General features: G+C 39.8%; 1 pseudogene; it reads right to left on the reverse strand.

Moving 5' to 3' along the window:
• Window positions 1-17,043: 17,043 nt before the first annotated feature.
• LOC109238127 lies at window positions 17,044-18,395 on the reverse strand (annotated as a pseudogene).
• Window positions 18,396-24,418: the final 6,023 nt, after the last annotated feature.

Consider the following 24,418-nt stretch of genomic DNA (forward strand, 5'->3'; position numbering starts at 1 on the left):
TCCAAATTTCAAGGAGCTCCCGGTTTTGTGAATCAGCTGAGGCCGTAGTTTCAGCCTCAAAAGCCAATTTAGCCTGGGCTAGAAGATCTGATGAAGTCGTTCATTGTCAAGACAGATGAGAGATTAGATGTTTATGGTGCAACTAACAAATTTACTGCACTTTAGTTGAGTTTGAGCTTTAATCGCTAGTGTTTTGCACTAATTGTGTGTTTTATGCCTTGTAGGAGTGATTTCGATCTGTCTAGATGTTATGGACAGAATTCAAGCAATTCTAGAGCTTTGAAGTCTGAGTAAAATCCCAAAGAATTAAGCCGGAATCGTGTTCGGGTGTCAACAGATGATAGTGCACTTTAAGAACTAAACGAAGAATCGAGCAGGCATACTGCGCATTGTCCAGTAAAATGCACAAAAATTTTCACTCAAAAATCTATTTGGGCTCCACAATATATCGTTGGAAAGTTATTTAAAAGGGATACAACTTTCATGTTTTATGTTTTCCCAAATTCCCAATAGAACAGAGTGAAAAGTTCGTGTCCGCGCATTGGGCACGCATATGAGGCAGAATAGTGTAAAAAGTGCATGGCCAAGTGCGCGAGCACACTTCCAGGTGCGCGGCCGCGCACGTCCAACTCTGAAAAAGTGTCCTATTTCGCGTAGGAGAAGGTGTTTTCGTTTGGGACCGACCCTAATTGGTATATATAAATGGAAAACGGTATTTTGGGACTTTTGACACATCTAAGACCTAAGGAGGCTAAGGAGAAGTTGGAGAGAAAGAGCAAAAGGAATCCATCATTCAATCTTAACTCAAGACAAGGGTTTGGATTGTTTTATGTTTTTCTTTACTTTAAACTTATTTGGGATGAATTACTCCATATCCATGGAGTAGTTCTCTTTAGGGTTTGATGGATTTGGTGTCTTGATACTTGTTTGTGGATATTAATTCTAGTTTTATGTATTGAAATCGTTTTGGATGTTTTAATTATTGCATCTATATTCACTTGTTCATGTAATAGAGAGAGGCATAACTTGTGATATTTTTTTATTATATTTTGTTGGTTGAATTCATTAATTCATCTTAGTAATCGAGAGAGGCTAGTTGAGTTGTTGATTAAACTTAGTTAGGAGGATAATCGAGAGAGGTTCTCCTAAAGACTAGTCCACTACGAATTCTTACATATTATCACTGATCTTAAATTGATTCACCTAGTGAGGTTGAGACTTAATCGAGAGAGGAGTTTCTAACAAACAATTGAATTAATAACCAAGTGAATTCAAGAGACTCACTTGGACATTATAAGTGATTATCTAGATTTATATCCCAAACATTTGTCTTGCACCTATCCTATCAACCCTATCTTCTCCCCATTGATATCTTTCTTTGCTTATACTTGCGCTGTTTGTCATTAGTCAATAGCTTAGATTCTTAGTTAATTTTAGTTTAAATCACATAATTCTCAACTATTGATCATCTTGGATAGCAATCAGGCTATAAACTACTAAAATACTATTTAACTCCAATCCCTATGGATACGATATTATAATTTGCTATATTCGATTAGAGAGCATATTTAAGTGTGTGTTTTGCGCTCGCCAGTCCTTCATGTTAAAGGACATAGGCAAGTCTCCCTTCAACTTAGTAATCAGCTCCTTACCTTTTCCTACAATTAACATGTAATCCACATACAACATCAAAATAATAAAGTTGTCGTCAAAAAATCTTCTGAAGTATACACATGGATCAGAATAGGTCTTTATTTATGTTTGACTTTTCATGAATGAGTCAAAATTCTTGTACCACTGCCTTGGTTCCTGTTTCAACCCATAAAGCCTCTTATTAAATTTGCACACGATGTGTTTCTTTCCAGCTACTTAAAATCCTTTTGGCTGCTCCATATAAATCTTTTCTTCCAAATCTCCATGAAGAAATGCATATTTTACATCCAACTGCTCCACTTCAAGATCTAGGCTAGCTACTAAGCTGAAAATTGTTCGAATAGAAGTCATTGTGACAACAGGTGAGAAAAGTTTGTCAAAATCAATACGTTTCTTCTATTCGAAGCCTTTTACCACCAATCGAGCTTTGTATCTGACCATCTTTCCATTTCTATCTTTCTTGTGTTTAAAGTCCCATTTGCATTTGGGTGGTCTTTTACCCTTTGGAAGTTTAACCAGCTTGTACGCGCCATTTTCTCTTCTTGCATGGCTTTCATCCACTGGTTCCTTTCTGGATGAGATAGCACCTCCTTAAGACTCTCTAGCTCCCCCTCATTACTGATGAGGAATACTCTGTGGAAGGGAACCTGCATGACTCTACCATTGGCCTTTCTGGTTCTTTAGAGGTTGAGGTTCTTCTTCTTCCTGAGTGGGGTACTCCGCTTGCTCGACATCATCATCAAGTTGCTCCCCCTGCTCAATAACCTCACCAGGTTGCTCCTCATTCTAAGAAACCTCGTAGGTCCTACTTTCTGCACTTGTGGGATTGTTAGAACTAGAAGGAATGGTAACAAGGTTAGGGATTATACCATTCTTGTCCTTCTCTGACTGATCATCTACAACTCCAACTTCACTTTCTCGGAAGATTACATCTCTACTTCTGATGACCTTCTTCTTTACAGGATCCCATAATCTTTACCCGAACTCTTCATCTCCTTATCCGATGAATATGCAGGGAACAGATTTATCATCCAGCTTTGTTCTCTGCTCCTTTGGTACATGTGCAAAAGCTCTACAACTGAACACCTTCATATGTAAGTAGGAAACCTCCTTGTTGGTCCAAACTCTCTCCGGGATGTCAAACTCCAATGGAACTAATAGACTCCTATTGACCATGTAACAGCCTGTCTGAACTGCTTCACCCCAGAATGACTTATGCAGTTTAGCCATTTTGAGCATGCTTCTCACCTTCTCGACAATGGAATAATTCGTTCTCTCAGCTACACCATTGTGTTATGGGGTTCCAAGAACTGTCGTTTCATGTCTGATCCAATAGCTCGAACAATATCGTCAAATTCCCTTGAAGTGTACTCACCTCCATTGTCAGTTCGGAGACGCTTTAGCTTTTGACCCGTCTCCCTTTCCACCAGAGCATGAAACTTCTGGAAAACTTAAAATACCTGATCTTTGGTTTTCAAGATATAAACCTACAATTTTCGTTAAGCATTATCAATAGAAGTAGCAAAATATTTGTTACTGCCCATCGATTCAATTTCCATTGGACCACAAACATCAGAATATACCAAATCAAGTATATTCAATTTTCTTTCAGACGATGTCTGAAATCAGACTCTATGTTGCTCACCTAATAAATAGTAGTCATAAGATTTTACCATTGTACCTTTGGCATAAGAGATGAGTGATTTCCTGGAAAGAATGTGCAATCCTTCTCTCTCATATGACCCCTTCTTTTGTGCCACAAATCTATAGAAATCTCATCTTGTGCCGTGTTCAATTCACCTCGGCATATTTCAGCATTTGTCCTGTACAATGTGCCACGAGAAACTTCCTTTGCAATCACTAATGATCCCTTGGTAAGTCTCCACTTTTGGTTTGCAAAATAGTTCTCGTATCCATCTTGGGCTAAAGCAATTCTCGAGATCAAGTTCATCCGTAAATCAGGTACATGTCGCGTGGCATGGTAAGATGCAGTTGTGTCAACCACCCATTCCGACTCTGGACCTGCCAAGTGCATGCATTTCTCTTCCTCATTTATAAAGAGGACAACATTATCATTATTTTGCACCATGGCGACTGTGTTGTCGTCATTCTTCTGGCCACTGCTTTCACATTTGAGCTTTCTTAGATTTGGGCAATCTCTTTTGAAGTGACCTGGTTGATCGCAATCATAACAATTTCTGGCTTTTGATTTGGATCAATTCATGGACTTCCCACGACCTCAGGATCTACCACAGTTTCTTGAACTCCTTTGGTAATTCCTGCCTCTACTTTCTGTGATGAGAGCATGTCCTTGATTTTTCAGGCTTCTTTCTCATATTCTTATTGAGTAGAAGTGCCGATGTGACGTCTTTCAACTCAATAGTGGTTTTATCGTGTAGGATGGTTGTTGCCAAATTATCGTACGAAGATGCAATGAGTTCATGAAAGATGGGTTTTATCCTCTTCCTCGATCTTTACTCCGAGGTTGGCAAGCTGCGCAATTAATCCGTTAAACACATTTAAATGTGACAAAAGATTTGTACCTTCACCCATATATAGGGCATATAACTGCTTCTTCATAGTTTATTTGTCAGTATTTTGGACATGTATAGGCTTTCCAACCTTGCCTAAATGCCACATATAGTATCTTCATCAATGATGTTATTTACCACATCATTTGATAAGTGCAACCTGATTGCACTAGCAACCTTTTAATCCAAGTCAGCTCAATCCTCTACTTTCATGGTATCAGGCTTCTTGGCATCACTATCTAATACCTTGTGTAATCCTTGTTGGATGAGCAGATCCCTCATCCTTCTTTTCCATGTTAAGAAACCGCTATCTCCGTTAAATTTTAGTACTTCATACTTTATTCCGGACATTTTACTTTTCCATAGAGCATAGTACTACCTGTCGCGAAGAGTATTTCTCTAAATGAGCAGAACTATGCTCTGATACCAGTTTTTGGGAATAAACCCCCCACAGAAAATATATTCACAGTAGTAACATCAGAATAATAACGTAGTACCGAGATACGATAATCAACAAAAAGAACAACAAGAACACAAAGATTTTAATATGGAAAACCCTTCTGAATAAGGGAAAAAATCACCGGCCCAATAGGAGAAAAGTAATCCACTATAATGAGGAATTTTACACTCCGTAGTTCTGAGTAAAGTACTCCAAGGACCACTACACACTCAAAAAAATAACCCTTTTTTGAGATTCCCACCTCACTACAATATCACTCACACTCTCTATTTTCCCTCACAGACTTCACCGCCTGTGAATACCTCACACTGCTCTCTATGAACTCAAATATATTTCTCTTTGAGATTGGTGTGTTAAAATGAGAAGCTTAAGGCTTCTATTTATAGGAAGAAGTTTGTACCTCTTAACCAATCAGAAGTTGGTTTCCTGCAAATCGAGAACCAAAACCAATTTTGGCCAAAATTGGTTTTGGCATTTGTTTCCTCATTTTTGTTTTCTTGATGGGGATGGACCCCACATATATATGGAAGAGATTAATATAGAAGATATTATAGAAAATGTCATTGAATCTGTATACGGGTATAACCAGGGCTAATGAGCATCCCGATTCGGTGGGACAAACAAAGCAAAGACATTACTACATGGGATCGGAATCGAAGCTGCAACTTCTCGTACTAAGGCCCGAACGGAGTGCTCGCCACCGGGCCCGATAAGACAACACCCCCGAACCCTATACGAGCCCCATGACCTCGGAAAGCACTACAAATGATTGCGCACGACTAACAGAGGGCCGTGATATCTACACCCAAAATCATGGTGCGAATCTCGCCTGATGTCGGTTGCGTATCAGTAATTGATGTAAAAGGAGGATTTTTACCTTTTTTTAGAATTGTACTAAGGGTAAAACTCCCCTTCTATATAAAGGGGAAGTTTCTTATTCAATGGACACACTGTAACACGCATATGAAGGAAATACAAACTTGTTTCTCTGCTTTTCTACTTATTGAAAGGTTCTTATTTTTATCATAGCTCTTCATACACGTTTGGCTCCAAATCGAGGGCATAACAACTGTTAAACTTAGATCCTAGCCTGGACTCAACGTCACAACTGGTTTGATTATTTATTTCATCTTTAACTCGCTTATCTAACATTCTTGATCATTTGTGTTGATTCAATCCACATATTTTAAAAATCGTGTATAAATTCAATTGTTATCCATTTTGAGGGTAAACAGTATCTTAAGAGAAAATTACTCATAATTTTTACTATTAATAAACGCTAAAACATTTGAGACTCTAATCATATTGACCTATATTTTCTATGGAGTAAAAAATTTGTTTTAAAAAATGATTCTAATATACACAGAAACTAATTAGGTAAAACCGGTAAAACCAATGTGGCCCATGGACTTGCACCATACCACCTATATTTTCGGGTAAAATTCACAAACAATCACTTTTCATTATAATTCCTTATAAAATAGTATTCCCTCCTTCCCAACAACCCCCCCTGGTAGGGTCGAGCATGAACGATAACACCCGAAGAAACGAGCAGACCACCAAAAGGTCGGGTGAAGCTGAGCCCGGGGCCAGCCCCGATTTAATAATAATTCTCGAAGCACTGACGAAACGGGTGGAATCAGGTGTAAATAAAATTGAGGCCACTGAAAAAAAGGTTGAAATATATAACTCCAGAGTCTATCAAAACTCGGGAGCACCCCTGATATTAAAAGGACCGAATTCTAAGAAGTTTATCCAAAAGCCTTTCCCTTCATACGCTGAACCAAAGCCGATCCTAAAGAGGTTTCGTATGCCCGATATTCCAAAGTAAAACGAAACCACAGATCCAAATGAGCATGTGACCTCCTATACATGCGCTATCATGGGAAACGACTTCGAAGATGACAAAATCGAGTCGGTTTTACTAAAGAATTACGGGAAACCTTGTCAAAGGGAACAATGATATGGTATCACAATTTCCCCCCATTGATTCTTTTCTATGCTTGCAGATGCTTTTGTGAAGGCACATGCCGGGGCCATTAACGTCGCAACCAGAAAATCAGACATTTTTAAGCTTAAGCAAAGAGACGACGAGATGCTCAGGGAGTTCGTGTCAAGGTTTCAAATGGAATGAATGGACTTGCCTCCGGTCTTCAATGATTGGGTCGTTCAGGAGTTCACTCAAGGACTTAACCCCCGAAGCTCCTTGGCTTCGCTGCAGCTAAAACAAATTTAGTTAAATATCCAGCAGTAACATGGGCCGACGTCCACAACATGTACCAATCAGAGTCGAGGATGACCAGCTCGGGCCCCCTTCTAGGTCCTTTTACCCCATCAGAACCAGTGATAGATCTAAGAGAGTCGTACATCATGAGCCGAGATCGACTTAAGATGGGTATCAATCGTACAACGTAGATCGAAAGGGTAACGGGTCGGGGCATCATCCTATGAGGAAAAAAAAGAGGAGCGATCGAGGCCCCAGTAGCGGGGATCTGATGAGCAATAATAGTTTTGACAGGCCACTCGGGGAAAGGGAGGCACCAAGATTGGTGGGATATAACTTCAACGTCGACGCTGCCACTATCGTATCAGCTCTCAGGCGCATCAAGGATACTAAGTGGCCTCGACCATTACTGTCTAACCCTACCTAGAGAGACCCTAACTTGATGTGTAAGTATCACGAGACTCATGGCCACAAGACCGAAGATTGCCGGCAATTAAGAGAAGACATTGCCCGGTTGTTCAATAACGAGCACCTACGAGAATTTTTGAGTGATATAGCCAAAACCCACTTCAGAAACAGGGAAACCAATAAACAGACCGAACAGAAGAAACCTTAACACATCATCAACTTGATCATTGGAGGGGTTGATTTCCCTCAAGGGACAATGATAAAATGCACTAAAGTGTCTATCACGAGGGAGAAACGCACCCGAGATTATATCTCGGAGGGAACCATTTCGTTTAACAACGAGGATGCGGAAGGCATCATAAAACATCATAATGATGCACTGGTAATATTTGTACTTAGCAATAAATCTCGAATTAAATGTGTGTTGATTGATCCAGGTAGCTAGGCCAACATCATCAGATCGAGGGTTGTAGAGCAGTTAGGGTTACAAGACCAAATAGTTCCAGCAGTCCTGGTGTTGAACGGATTTAACATGGCATGCGAAACCACTAAAGGGGAGATAACCCTACCCGTGAACACCACCGGGACCATCAAGGAAATAAAGTTCTATGTGATCGAAGGGGACATGCGATATAACGCTCTATTAGGAAGACTATGGGTTCACAACATGAGGGCGGTACCTTCGACCTTACACCAGGCGTTAAAGTTCCTTACTCCAGGTGAAATCAAGACAGTATACGGAGAACAACCGCAAAGGAGATGTTCACACTCGATAAAGTACTCCCGGTGCCCACCGTCCCAACATTAAAGGATACAGAGTTGATCAGAAAGGGTGAAGTTGAATAGCAACAACCGATGTCGGTCCCGATCGGATTAGAGAAACGAGGAGCTAACGAGGAGGACGATTACGAATTTTGAGATCATTCATAGCTCCTGATGATACTGACACCACCAAATCAACGGTCGAGGAGTTGGAGCGAGTCATTTTGAATGAACACCTACCGGATCTAAAGGTATACCTGGGCATGGGTTTAATCCCCGAGCTCAAGAAAGAACACATTTATTTTCTTAAAACTAACCTATTTTGTTTCGCCTGGTCCCATCTTGATATGACAGGGATCCCGCCGAAGGCAACCACTCATAAGGTGAGTTTGGACCCAAAGTTCCACTATGTTAAATAGAAGAGGAGACCTCAGTCCGAGGTCAAGCAGGCATTCATCAAGGATGAGGTATCTAAACTCCATAAAATAGGGTCCATCTGGGAAGTTTAGTACCCTGACTGGTTAGCTAACTTGGTGGTAGTACCTAAAAATGGAAATAAGCTAAGAATGTGTGTAGATTACAAAGACTTGAACAAGGCATGCCCTAAGTATTCTTTTCCTTTGCCTAACATCAATCGGATGATCGACGCTGTGGCCGGGCACAAGATACTCAGCTTTCTTGATGCCTGTTCCGGGTACTACCAAATTCGGATGGACCTGGGCGACCAAGAAAAGACTTCCTTTGTCACTAAATTTGGCACCCACTATTATAATGTAATTCCATTCGCATTAAAGAACGCTGGTGCCACCTATCAACGCCTAGTAAATTGGATCTTTGAAGAACAAATAGGAAAATCAATGGAAGTTTATATTGACGACATGTGAGTTAAGTCCCTGCAAGAAGAGGACCATTTGAAACATTTACAGGAAACCTTCGACATATTGAAGAAACATAATATGAAGTTGAACCCAAAGAAGTGCGCATTCGGGGTCGGATCGGGAAAGTTCCTCGGGTTCATGGTATTCGATCGGGGAATCACGATTAATCCTAACATTATCAAGGCCATAGAAACATCACGGTGGTAGATAACGTCAAGGCCGTTCATACGCTGACCGGGCGTATAGCTTCCCTAGGCCGTTTCATATCGAGGTCATCGAACACTAGCCATTGGTTCTTCTCACTATTGAAGAAGAAGAATAACTTTTTCTGGATCCCGGAGTGCCAACAAGCTTTGGACGAACTCAAATGGTACCTTTCGAGTTCGCCCCTACTCCACACTCTGAAGGCGGATGAGCAATTATACCTTTACTTGGCGGTATCCAAGGTGGCGGTAAGTGGAGTCCTAGTCCGGGAGGAGGAAGGTAGGCAATTTCCTGTTTATTATGTCAGTAGAACTCTAGGCGAGACCAAAACAAGGTATCATCACCTTGAAAAATTGGTGCTCGCTTTGCTAAGCGCCTCTAGAAAGTTAGGACCATACTTTTAATGCCACCCGTATGTGTCATAACCTCTTACCCATTGAGGAACATCATGCACAAACCCGAGCTCTTGGGCCGGTTGGTCAAATGGGCCGTAGAAATCTGCGGGTACGATATCGAGTATTGGCCCCGAACTGCCATCAAGTCACAAATTTTGGCATACTTCATGGCCGACTTTACGCCGGCCTTAATACCCGAAGTCGAAAGGGAATTACAGTTAACCTCGGGGACTACCTCAGGTATTTAGACCCTTTTTACGAACGGTGCCTCAAACGCAAAGGGGTCTGGGCTTGGCATCGTGTTGAAACCACCTACAGGGAATGTAGTTAGGAAGTCTATTAGAATTGTGAAATTAACTAACAATGAGGCCGAGTATGAGGCCACGATTGCAGGTCTCGAATTGGCTAAAAGCCTTGGGGCCGAGGTGATTGAAGCTAAATGCGATTCCCTCATCGTGGTAAATCAAGTCAATGGGAAATTCAAAGTAAAAGTGGAACGAATGCGTAAGTATCTAAACAAGTTACAACTAATGTTGCATCAATTCAAGGAATGGACCTTACAACACGCGCCCCGAGATCAGAAAAACGTGGCTAATGCTCTGGCTAATTTGGGTTCATCGGTTGATTATGAAGAGTTCAGCTCGGGGACAGTAGTACAATTCATGAAATCGATGATAGAAGAAGGTCATGCCGAAGTAAATTCCACGAGTTTAACTTGGGATTGGAGGAACAAGTACATAGATTACTTGAAGACTGGGAAGTTGCCCTCGGATCCTAAAGAATCAAGAGCTTTGCGTACGAAGGCGGCTAGGTTTATCTTGTCCGAAGGGACTTTGTTCAGAAGAACATTCGACGGCCCGCTAGCCATATGCTTGGGGCCGGGAGATACCGAATATGCCTTAAGAGAAGTTCAAGTAGGAACTTGCGGGAACCACTCGGGAGCGGAATCTTTGGTTCAAAAATTAATCAAGGCTGGCTATTACTGGACCAAAATGGAGAAGGATGCGAAGGACTTTGTACGAAAATGCGAGTTCTGCCAGAGACACCACCGATGATCCATCAACCGGGAGAGCTACTCCATTCGGTCTTGTCCCCATGGCCGTTTATCAAATGGGGAATGGACATTGTTGGTCCCCTGCCGTGGGCACCCGGTAAGGCTCAATTCATACTATTCATGACCGATTACTTTTCCAAATAGGTTGAAGCTCAAGCATTCGAGAAAGTCCGAGAAAAAGAAGTCATTGACTTGATCAAGGACCATATAATATGCCGATATGGCATACCGTCCGAAATCATTTGCAACAATGGGAAACAATTCATCATCAACAAGGTAAATAAGTTATTCGAAGAACACAAGATTAAGAAGATACTATCAACACCTTACCACCCGAGCGGAAATGGACAGGTGGAATCTACGAACAAGACCATACTCCAAAACCTGAAAAGAGGTTGACTGACCCCAAAGGTAAATGGAAGGAAATCTTGCCCGAAGTCCTATGGGCATACTGTATGACCTTGAAGTCTAGTACCATGGCCACCCCGTTTTCATTGGTCTCGGTGCCGAAGGCCTAATACCAGTCAAAGTGGGAGGACCGAGCCTCCGGTTCAAATAAGCGACCGAATAGTCGAATGGCGAGGCCATGGGCACAAGCCTGGAACTATTGGATGAAAGACGTGAGGCCGCCCTAGTCCGGTTGGACACCCAAAAGAAGCGTATAGAAAGATAATACAACCGAAGAGCCAACCTCCAACACCAAGATTAGGGATTTGGTTTTGAGGAAAGTAATATTACAAACCTGGGACCCAAGATTAGGGGAAGCTGGGACCGAACTATGAAGGACCATATCGAGTCATCTGAATTACCGGCAAAGGCTCATACAAAATTGAAGCAGCAAACGGTGTGCAACTACCGATCGACTAGAACGTGATACACTTAAAGTGGTACTACTTCTAAGCTACGATTCAAATTACTCTTTAATAATATCATGAATCAGACTAACACTTGCAGGCAACAGACAAGGATGAATGTGGTTGTTAGGTCTGAAAGAACGCGTTGCACTCTTTTACCCTTGAACCAGTTTTGTCCCAAAAAGGATTTTCGGCAATGTTTTTAACGAGGCAACAGTAAATCAGCTAACTTAGAATCTAAGGACGGTCTCAAATTGGATCAATAGGCGCATCAATAGTATCTGAGCCCTCTCAAGCTCGACCTCGAATACTGGGGGCCATTACCCTCGGATTAAGGTTCTTAGCGAGGAAAGAAGGAAACTTTATACTTGAATAGCTAAGGCTCGGCGGTTAGGATTCATTGGAAGGGCCAAACGTTCGTAGGAACCGTGCTCATGTATCCCACCTTAGCCATGATACAAATTTTTATCATGTACTTTACACATTGAAATGAAAGAAAGTTCTGCCTTGGTATTACGCATTTTCTAGCCTCTTAAAACCCGCATCCTAAGAGCCCACGAGCTACCTCTATTCGGGGAAGTGTCAAGCACAAGGTCTACCCCTACTCGGGGACTATCGTCCGAAAAAAGTTTGGATAAATCGGGCTACCAAATCCTTAGAGCACCAAACCTATTAGGCGGTGCCCGAAAACAAAAGGCTATGGCCACCCAAAAAATGCCTCGGAGACTTCCGAAGCTCGTAATCAAAAGTAAGGCATTTATAAAAATTCAAAACCTGCTAAAAGGTTACCCTCGGCAAAAGCATCATTTAAAATCAATTAAGTATCTCGAAAAAATATCCGCTCATACCGAGTTTTCAGAAGCCTCGAGCAAATAAAGTTGTATCGAACTCCGGCTCCATTCGAACCTCTGAAAAATGAATGCCCTATAACTACATTTGATCCTATGCTAAGGCAATAGAAACATTGCAAGAATAGAAATTATGAAAAAATGCTGAAAAAGTAAAGACTCAAAATTGCCAGAAAGGAAATTTTTTATATATATTCCGGAATATACATACAAAGGCCCAACAAAAATGACCTCAACATATACAAAAAATGTACATAAGACAAAAACCAAAAAATTACTAAGGCATCTACGCTTAATCTTCACTGGAGCCCGACTCATAGCCAGTGTCGTCGAAACCCTTCAAGCCCTCGAAAACCTTAGAGCCTTCGGCACCTTCAAGCTCGTAAAGCTTCTTCGCCTCGGCCTCAGATTTTTTGGCTTCCTCGATTTCAGTTGACAGGTCAAACCTTGGGCGTGGATCTCCTCGAGGGTCTCTCTTCGGGATAACCGCTTCATATATTAAGCCTTTGCCTTCAGGAGGGCCTTGGCTGCCTCCACATCGGCCTTGTATTGAGCCACCATTTCTTCGGCATCGGCGGAGGTTGTATCCAACTTGGACTTCACTGCCTCGTATTATCTGCCGAGGGTGTCCCGCTCTACAACGGTCGAGCTCCTCTGTACTCGAAGACCATCGTTCAAATATGACCATTTCTAAGCTTGTATTTCGCCACTCGGAGTTGGTTCTCAACCGATGCCAACTCCGCCTTAGCGGTTTCCTTCTCCGAAGCCAGCAGGTCTATTTTGCTTTTCCACCCATCGGCCATGGCTTGGACCTCGTTCATCTCGATTCGCAGTTGGTGGATCTAGTCGATCTTCTGTTGGACCTACGAGGTTTTGTCGTTAGTCACAACAACTAACTCCTCGTTTTTAACTTTAAAGACCTTTACCTTTTCGACCAGGTCGGCATGTTCCCGCCTCAGGGTCGAAGCTTCCTTTTGAGCCCTGTCCAGCCCGGCTTGAAGGTCCTTGATGGCCCTGGACCTCTTCGGTCACTATATATCGGAGGTAACTTGCTATGCCCACTGGGGCAAAAAAAACCTGAGCATCCTCCAGGATCATAAGAATGACAATTCTCTTGCGGCCGGGGTCCATACTTGGAGCAGGAAACTGCTTAACCAGTTTTAGGCTTGAGCTTGGTCCGCTAGTTTCCAATGGCATGTCCTTCTTCGGGATCTCCAGGTCGCGGCCTGGTAGAATCATCCAAAGTGGACATGTCCACGCCATCAAAGAAGGAATGGAGAGGTTCGTCCGCACCATGAACTCCTTCACTTGACTTCTCCTTCCCTGATTAGGCCTCTTCAAGCATGGACTCGGTGTAGAAGGGCGTCTCCACGATGTCTATCACACCGGCCGCTTGCTTCAGAACGAAGGCGCTTCTCGGGAGGTCTCAGCCCCGGTCTCCATTTCGGCCTCTCGAGTCGGAGGGAGATCGACCTCATGGCTCTCTTCCTCGGCCGCCGCCTGCTCCCCGGCAGGGGTCAATCCATGAGCGAAAAAGATATCGCTTTCTTTAGACTTATCCCTGAGCCGGCAAAGTGAGTTAGAATCCGACACTCGGGAGTTGGTACTCTTCTTGGGCTTACGAGCCCGGGAAGCCACCCTATTTTGGGGCTTCACCTTGGGACTTGGGGAGCCTGAAGACTTTCTTTTTCGCTTATTCTCCTCCCCCGCGATAGCCTCGGGCTATCCCGTAACGGAGGGATCAACGGATAGGGATGCATCCTTGCCACCTTCCAACGGCCTTAGTTCGGTGGTCTTAGGCAAACCTACGAAGGAAAGAGAAAAGGTCAGCGTAATGTAAGTTCGTGGTGTAATAGCAACTATTGTGAGAAGATCCTTACCATGAGAACGGGCTTCCTATCGACCCTTCGAAAGCTTGCGCCACGAGCGCTCGAAGTACAACATCTATTTGCAGATGCCTTCAATCCACTCCTTGAGCCGGGAGACCGCATTAGGAACCTGAGAAACCACTGCATGATCATAAATAAGGTATTATGGCAATCTCAGGCATACTCAAAATCGGTTATTTGGCCTGATCGAGTATTACTGATGGTGAGAAAGGAAATAATGGTAACTTGACACTTAAGAAAAGGCTAGGCTTACAAGATATATTCCACTTCTTGCAAAATGGCAGGAATTCATGAGGGATCAAATCCTCATTTTTTTACCCGAACGAAGTGCCCCTGCCAGCCTCAGTCTCGATCCCGTCGATGCTCGAAAAGAGAGCCTTGCTGGCCCAGCGAGTAAGCTTGATTAGTCCCCCTTGAAAGATTCGGGGATTGTACAGACGGAGTAGGTTTTCGAGGGTGAACCGAGAAGATTCGGTGTTGTTCACAAAATAATGTAGGAGGATCATTATCCTCCAAAGAGATAGGTGGATTTGCTCGAGGCACACCTCGTACCTCTTGCAAAAGGCCAGAATTACCGGGTCTACCGGGCCCAGTGTAAAGGGGTAAGTGTAAACACTCGAATACCCCTCCACGTGGGTAGTAATATCATCTTTGGGCCCGGGGAATACCACATCCTTGCCTTCCCATTTAGAGTCCTCTCAGACTGTGGGAAAGACATCTTCAGTAATGGAGCATATGTATCTCCATACTCCTTCACCCCGGTCCTGTTTGGATGAGGCCTTCTCAACTTTGAAATCATCTGCGATTGAGCAACCCCCGGGTATAAAGCTTTTCATGGGGACTCGGGGGAGGTCTCAGGGGCAGTCGCCTCGGGGCCAGCTGCCTCGACATCCGTAGCTTGGTGGGAAGCTAAAGGGGCAGCCTGATGGGGAACCGATTTGGAATTTGTAGCCATTGTAATCCGAAAAAAATGTGACGATTTGAAGAAGGAAATATGAAGATTTGAAGGAACAAATATGAAGGTTGAAGAGAAGAGGATGAAGGTTCGAAGGTGGGATGAAGATCTGGGTAGAAACCTAAGAACAATTATGAAGATTTGAAGACCAAAGATGAAGATATAAAGGTTTGAAAAACTTGATTTTCGCTAATGAGTTTGAAGGTGGAAGCTTGGATCGGAAAGTAGAATAATTACAAAGGGTCAATGTTTTTATAAGGGAAATACACGACGTCTCGCATTCGAAGGAAACCAGCTGATAAACGACATATGTTCGAAGTCATAGCAACACGACTGATGGGACGTTTCGGCTTATCCGCCATCTCGGTTGTAACGTACGAAGGAAGGAACCGGGGTTCACCTATCATTTCCCATTGTTACGATAAACCTAGTCTCTGAAAAACGAGGGGACTATCTTTATACGGGTAAAACCGGGGCTAATGAGAACCCCGATTTTACGGTGGGGAAAATGAAGCAAAGATATGACTGCATGGGACCAGAATCAAAGCTGGAAATTTCTCGTACTAAGGCCTGAACGGAGTGCTCGCCACCGGGCCCGATAAGACAACACCCCCGAACCCTATACGAGCCCCATGACCTCGGAAAGCACTACAAACGGTTGCACACGTCTAATAGAGGGCCGTGATATCCGCACCCAACCGGAAATCACGGCGCGGATCTCGCCTGATGTCAGTAGCGTATCCGTAATTGATATACAAGGAGGATTTTACCTTTTTTAGAATTGTATTAAGGGTAAAATCCCCCTGCTATATAAAGGGAAGTTTTTTATTCAATGGATACACTGTAACACGCATATCAAGGCAATACAAACTTATTTCTATGCTTTTCTAGTTATTGAAAGGTTCTTATTTTAATCATAGCTCTTCATACACGTTTGGCTCCGAATCGAGGGCATACCAATTGTTAAGCTTAGATCCGAGCGTGGACTCAACGTCACAACTGATTTGGTTATTTATTTTATCTTTAACTCACTTATCTAACATTCTTGATTATTTATATTGAATCAATCCACATATCTTTAAAGTCGCGTATAAATTCAATTGTTATCCATTTTAAGGGTAAATAGTATCTTAAGAGAAACTTCTTCATAATTTTTACTATTAATTAACATTAAAACATTTGAGCATGTTAAAACATGCATTTGTAAGTTGTAACCAGTCATTTTAAACGTGGTAGGTTCCGTGATGTTTTTCCTCTAAATGAGGTATCTAGGGGTAGGTTATTTCCTATGCATTATTGGTTGACCTTCGGATTGTAATCATACAAGACCTATATTTTCTATGGAGTAACAAATTTGTTTTAAAAATGATTCTAATATACGTAGCAACTAATTAGGTAAAGTCGGTCAAACTAATGTGGCCCATGGAATTGCACCATACCACCTATATTTTCGGGTAAAATTCATAAACAATCACTTTTCATTATAATTCCTTATAAAATAGTATTCCCTTTGAAAGTCAAACAAATTATTCTTTGATCATAATTTTTTCTTATTCTTTTTAAGTGTTTTGAATTATTAATTATACTGTGACTTATAATATTTTTTACATAACCTTTAAATATGTAAATTTTTATTAAGAAAAACTAAAAAAAAATTTATATCCAAATGTCTGGTCAAAAATAAGATGTTTGAATTTCGAAAAGAAAAAAAATATTACATAAATCGGGACAGAGGATTAAACTCCAATTTGAAACTTCATGGCAGTGCCTATTTTTAAAAATGCCATTATTTTCTTGAACTGACATAGAAAACATCAGCAGCTAAGCAGAGTAGCATATCAACCTCCTTTATTTAGAATTTAATACTGCCAACATAACTTTAAGCAGAGTAGCATATCATCCTCCTTTATTCCCGTAATTTTTCCTTCTTAAAAAATGCACTTCACTAATCCGGGAATATGAATTTTTTTGAAGTATTTTTCCCACTGAATAGTTGTTGGATCAAAATTAAACGTGTCATCTGCATTACTTTCTCTTGTTGCCATTCGCAATATTTCAGCATTGGTATCATTAAAGCTGGTAAAAAAACAGCGGTAGTGGTGTTAGAATATCAATTAAGCACTAAATTGGATTATTAAAAAATTCTTAAACAAACTGTTAATTATTTGGATGTGTTAATATAAGAAATACTCACACTCCTTTGAAGAACAGGTAGGGCTTGTAGAGTTCAGCTAGTCGAATGACGAGATTGATCCTTCTTTCCAAGTCTGTATGCAGCTCTTGCAAATGTTGGCAAAGTATCAAATTTGCCCACTCTAATATCTGAAACATGTTAAAATATAAACTTAACCAGTGGTAGACCATTAATGCTGTAGTGCATGCCGACATTACGTATCTCTCTTGCATAAATTTCGTAGTTTTTTGTAAGAAGATATTAGTTTTATTAAACCAACCTTTAATGATGGCTTGTAGTGGATTGCTATGTATTTATGAAGGCTAGCCATGCTATCCAGTATATGAACTTTCTTTAGTTTGACCGGCTTCCCTATTTCCTCAATCCACGGATTCTTCTTGAAGTAATCAAAGGAAAATTGTATAATGTCACCAATATTTAGTTGATTCCTCAAAGAGGAGCTAATATGGTAAATAGTAGTTGTATCGGAAGAACGATTTCTATGGCTACCATAGCCGCGATGATTGAGTTCACTACCATATCAGCTGGAATCTAGGCAAGATGACATTAAGGAATTATTGACGAGCTAATTAAGACCAGCTGATGCAAACAAGAGAAACTTGGGCATTTCAATATAACATAAAGACATGTACACATACCACATCAATTATCGATTCTTTATGTCCGATGGTAAGATTCTGTTTTCCTTTACCATAGCCAATAATGAAGGTGTCCGTGGTTCTGTGGGAAGGAAGAATCAGATGACTTATTATATATTTTTCTCTATATGTGCATGCATAAAATGGGGGGTGTGTGTGTGTGTGTATATATGTATTACCTCATTCCTTCAATCCATCCGGGGAATGGCTCCTTGTAGGTGCTTAATATAATTGTTAGCCGTAGGATTATGAGTTGGAGATCCTCCTTCAAGCATCTCTCCCATTGCTTTTGTGAACGTGTATATGTTTGGCCATCCATGTATCTTTGCCCCGGAGAATCATAATTGCCCTAAAAGGTAGCTAGGAAGCAAAATCTTCAAAAGATATAGGGTACAAATACCTATTNAGTAGAGAGAGCTACCGAAGTTACTGCTTTTTGGTAGCCCATGATACAAGACAAGAACCCAGGAAGTGTGCCATACCTGAGTGCTCTTCCTATCCACTAGAAAACCTGCATAATCAGCATCAGCGTATCCAATTAAGTCAAAATTACTACCTTTGGGATACCAAAGACACAAATCAGTTGTGCCTTTCAAATATCTCAATATCCTTTTGACAGCTGTCAAGTGTGACTCCTTTGGATTTGCCTGGAAACGAGCACAAAGCCCTACACTGAAAATAATGTCAGGTCTGCTGGTAGTAAGATACAAAAGTGAACCAATCATACCCTTATACAGCTTCTGATCAACTATTTCCTTTACCATAGCCAATAATGAAGGTGTCCGTGGTTCTGTGGGAAGGAAGAATCAGATGACTTATTATATATTTTTCTCTATATGTGCATGCATAAAATGGGGGGTGTGTGTGTGTGTATATATGTATTACCTCATTCCTTCAATCCATCCGGGGAATGGCTCCTTGGTAGGTGCTTAATATAATTGTTAGCCGTAGGATTATGAGTTGGAGATCCTCCTTCAAGCATCTCTCCCATTGCTTTTGTGAACGTGTATGTGTTTGGCCATCCATGTATCTTTGCCCTGAAGAATCATAGTTCTCGTGAAAGGTGGGATGGAACCCTATAAATCTTCNTGGTATGCATTGGAGCTGTATAGTCTAATATGATGGCTATTAATTATTTCTACTGCTACACTACTATTGGTTATGTTGCAGCAGTACGTTCCTCGTTGTTAAAACGTTGTTTAGCTGAATTTGAATCTGGAGCTCTAATTAGCAAGTAGAGCTTCTTCACATTTGGCTGGACGCGGAGTATCTTCTCAATGAGAACTACATTAATATATAACAAAAGCACTAGTTATATCATCTATGCAGTCATCTCCTCAAGAAGCACTATTAGTGCAACCTATAGGGGGAGAGAGAGAGAAAGAGAGAGAGATAGAGAGAGAGAGAGAGAGAGTACTCTTTGTTAGGTAGCCAGTTGCACCAGTGATGAAAATGGTCTTGCCTTCTTGAAACTATTAATGCAGCACGATTCCATTGATGAAGAAAGTTCACAGAAGTGAGCTAGAGGTAAGAAAATTTATGGGGGTTAAATTCATATTATAAATCCTTATACATAAGATATCATCATGGAAATTATACTGGAAAGCTAAGTAATGCCTTTGCACATATGCAAAATCACCTGGATTTCTTGAATGATTCTACTTATGTATGATGGAGTTTAGTACATACTCTATATGGTTATATACTGAAGTTTCCCGAGCTCGTTTTACGTGATATGTGACTAGTTAATTAGATACCAATATTCAAACATGCATAATGAATGTTACTTTCTTCGGTCCATAAAAGTGACTTTTAATATTTTTTTATTTTTTTATTTTTTTATTTTAGTCCAAAATAAGTGATCTTTTATATAGTCAAGAAGGAATTAACTTTGTTTTTCTAAAATTTGCTCTTTAATATTTTCTTAAAAGGTGTGTCAAAGACCAAAAAGTCACTTATTATGAACCGGGGCGAGTATCTATATGTGCAGTTGCGCAACTCTAGTATGTAGACCTGTCCAAATATTTATAGTGAATTACCAAAGTCTATCTTGTCATAGGCCGTGGCTTGCAGCACGGGGTATTACTTGGTTAGATTCGGCTTAATAAAAGACCTTAAACTTATCTTATATAATTTCACGTATATCTTTATTTAAAATTAATTCTTGATGATTTTTAAGATGCAAAGTTATTAAGTAATTTTTTGGTTATAATCAATTTTTTCTATTAGTATTTTTTTTCAATTAATAATATAGTCAACCGATTTAATCTTTCTTGAAACATTATTGATCATCTTAGATATGATTTTATCATTTTCAATTTAAAAAAAAATAAATCTTTTACTTGAGGTTACTATTATAAAAACGATTCTTAAAAGAAAGAATGACAAGAAAATACACATGACTTCACACCATAACAAAAAATGGCCCATGTTTTTAAGTTTTACCCAACCTAGCCCATATTGTACATATTTTGAAAGCACTAGCAAATTCAAAATCTGTGTTCTTACAACCATTGCTTTAAAAGCTATGGAGTTAAATCTGTTTTCTCTCAACCATTGCTTTCACTCTCTTTTCTTCTCACATCTTCTACATATGCTTCAAGGGGACGTCCGCCATTGCTGCTTCTTATCCTGTGTCACCTGCTTGCAATATAAAAAAATTGAAGAGTAGAAGTCCACCATTGAAGGCCATTCAAAGCTTTACTTTCGAAAATAGGATTTTTTGAGTTTGTTAATTGTTTGGATTGGGTGTTGTTACAATTGATTGAAGATATCAAAAGGAGTTCAAAATTTAAATTTGAAGTGATTTGGAGTAGATTTGAGCAAGATTTGAGTTAAATTTTAGAAAAGACGCAAGGAAGATGACGAAGTCAGTTTTTTGTATAATTATGTATAATCTTGTATAATAGTGTATACGAGTGTATAAACACATCTTATACACTATTATACACTTTCATACACCTTTATACAAGCGTCTGTCGACGAACTTCTTCTACGATTTTCAGTTGCAATTCTTGTTCAAAACCAGTCTAAATCTCCATTAAATGACTTCAACTTTTATATACAACCTCCTTATACTATTTCTAACAAGTCTAAATAACACCCACTCCAAATTTCTCACAAAATCAAATTCAAAATTTAAACCCACATGTTTAAGCTTGTTAAAAATCTAACTTTCACCATCCGAATGATTTGGTTTGTTGAACTAATATTTGAGTCACAGTTAATGATTCAAAAATTAACTTAAAAGCTTGAGCAATCTTTTCAAAAATTAAATAGTAATTTCTAGAACCTATTGGAGTTAGATGTGAATCTCAGCCTATTATTTTTGGGCTAGTTGGTTGTAAATTGAAATATGGGCTATAAAATTGAAAAGTAAGGGGCTCAGTTGTTCTTATCTTTGCAAATATAAGAACTTTGTTGATTTGGTTTGGTTTGATTTATAGATTTAAAAATCCAACACCATTGATTTGGTTGGTAATTAAAATCCGAATCAACCCGACATATATATACCCTAGAAGATGTTATAGAAAATGTCATTGAATCTATGCAATTAAGAGAAACTTCTTGATAATTCTTACTATTAATTAATGTAAATAACATTTGAGCATTGTTAAAACATGCATTTGTAACCAGTCATTTTAAACGTGTTAGGTTCCATGATGTTTTAAACGTGTTAGGCTCCATGATGTTTTTCCTCTAAATGAGATATCTAGGGGTAGGCTATTTCCTCATCAACATTATTGGTTGACCTTCAAATTGTAATCCTATTAACCCATATTTTCAATGGAGTAAGAAATTGAGAATATTACGTAAATGTTCCAAATAAGTTTCAATTTATCAATTTCTAGCTATTAATTATAGATTTACATCAAATATGTATCACCCATGTATCACACACAAACAAGTATACATGGATATACATGTATGATACACAATATGATATACATCTCATTTTTTTCATGTTTCTTCTTCTACTTCGAATTTTCAATTCAATCAACCACAAAACTCCGCCAAATCATTCCAACACTGAGATTCAAACTCCTTCAGATGTACCCAATCTATTCTAATTGTTGGGATATATACTATTTACCACGTGTCTGGTTTAGATATAGTATTTATTATGGAATAGTTGTTTATTCAATTTTAATAAAGTTTTAAATAGATCATATATTAGTCTGTGTCCTTTGCTTATATAGTAGATGATTTAGTGTATAGAGTTTAGCTTATACACGGAAGATGAAATCATCGGTTCTTGTAAGTATAAAGTTTGAGTTCACAATCTAATGATGGAATTGGACAAACCATCATGGATGATTGTAGCACAAGATTAAATATAATTTATCTTGATTATGGGAATAGTTTAATTCCAACTTCTTGTGCTAGTACATTTTGTATGTATTGAACGGACCAAGTAGAGACAAGTATTTTATACTGACTTAAATAAATAAACTCTCAAGCCATTAAATATACTTATACTCTTAATCTTGATATAATTAAGAAGTAACACAGGATAGAAGAACAACAACAACTTTAAAGAGACAAAATAATCACGGAAAGGAATACAGCTCAACGTAGTGATAACAACCGGGGATCTCCTAGGATACCGTCCTGTAGTCCCCAAATATAAATATTCAGTGGATCTCCCGGGTGCAGTCCCGTAGTCCAACTCATAATGCGCGGGGGATCTACCGGAATCTCGATCCGTAGTCCCGAGTGTAAATATTCAGTACTAGGGGAATCTGCCGGGTGCAGTCCCGTAGTTCCAATATAAAAGTGCAGGGGGATCTCCCGGAATAAAATTTTGTAGTCCCAAAGTAAACATGCAGGGGGATCTCCCGGGATACCGTTCCGTAGTCCCAAAGTAAACATATAGCAGCAACACGAAGAATACTCAATTCAATTCAAATTTTCATACCAAAGTAAAACAGGTATTTCTAACCTAGCATGTTGCACATAGTCCAAATGAGGCAATTTGAGCAAGTAAAGCAATTAAGTCAATTAAACATGCTTCCCTAGGCTAATAGCAGGCTTAAATTACACGCAGTATGAACATGAAAAAGGAAACCACATTTATAGTTACTTATAGAAAACGGATTTTTCAACAATTAGCACAAGTACGCACTTGTCACCTCACGTACAAGGCATTTCAATTATCAACGACCAAATCCNGTAAATAACATTTGAGCATTGTTAAAACATGCATTTGTAACCAGTCATTTTAAACGTGTTAGGTTCCATGATGTTTTAAACGTGTTAGGCTCCATGATGTTTTTCCTCTAAATGAGATGTCTAGGGGTAGGCTATTTCCTCATCAACATTATTGGTTGACCTTCAAATTGTAATCCTATTAACCCATATTTCCAATGGAGTAAGAAATTGAGAATATTACGTAAATGTTCCAAATAAGTTTCAATTTATCAATCTCTAGCTATTAATTATAGATTTACATCAAATATGTATCACCCATGTATCACACACAAACAAGTATACATGGATATACATGTGATACACAAATGATACACAATATGATATACATCTCATTTTTTTCATGTTTCTTCTTCTACTTCGAATTTTCAATTCAATCAACCACAAAACTCCGCCAAATCATTCCAAAACTAAGATTCAAACTCCTTCAGATGTACCCAATCTATTCTAATTGTTGGGATATATACTATTTACCACGTGTCTGGTTTAGATATAGTATTTATTATGGAATAGTTTTTTATTCAATTTTAATAAAGTTTTAAATAGATCATATATTAGTCCAACTCATAATGCGCGGGGGATCTACCGGAATCCCGATCCGTAGTCCCGAGTGTAAATATTCAGTACTAGGGGAATCTACCGGGTGCAGTCCCGTAGTTCCAATATAAAAGTGCAGGGGGATATCCCGGAATAAAATTTCGTAGTCCCAAAGTAAACATGCAGGGGGATCTCCCGGGATACCGTCCCGTAGTCCCAAAGTAAACACATAGCAGCAACACGAAGAATACTCAATTCAATTCAAATTTTCATACCAAAGTAAAACAGGTATTTCTAACCTAGCATGTTGCACATAGTCCAAATGAGGCAATTTGAGCAAGTAAAGCAATTAAGTCAATTAAACATGCTTCCCTAGGCTAATAGCAGGCTTAAATTACACGCAGTATGAACATGAAAAAGGAAACCACATTTATAGTTACTTAAAGAAAATGGATTTTTCAACAATTAGCACAAGTACGCACTCGTCACCTCACGTACAAGGCATTTCAATTATCAACGAACCAAATCCTAAGGGGAGTTTCCCCCACACAAGGTTAGACAAGCCACTTACCTCGAACCGACTCAAAAATCAACCCGAAACCACGTTCTTGCCACGAGTGCTCGGCTCCAAATAGCCCAAATCTATTCAATTCAATTGCATAATGTAAATATAACTTCATGTAACTGATTCCTCAAATAAATTCTATGCTAACACGCGAAATTAGG

Source organism: Nicotiana attenuata, unplaced genomic scaffold, assembly GCF_001879085.1.
Source record: "Nicotiana attenuata strain UT unplaced genomic scaffold, NIATTr2, whole genome shotgun sequence".
Taxonomy (NCBI): domain Eukaryota; kingdom Viridiplantae; phylum Streptophyta; class Magnoliopsida; order Solanales; family Solanaceae; genus Nicotiana; species Nicotiana attenuata.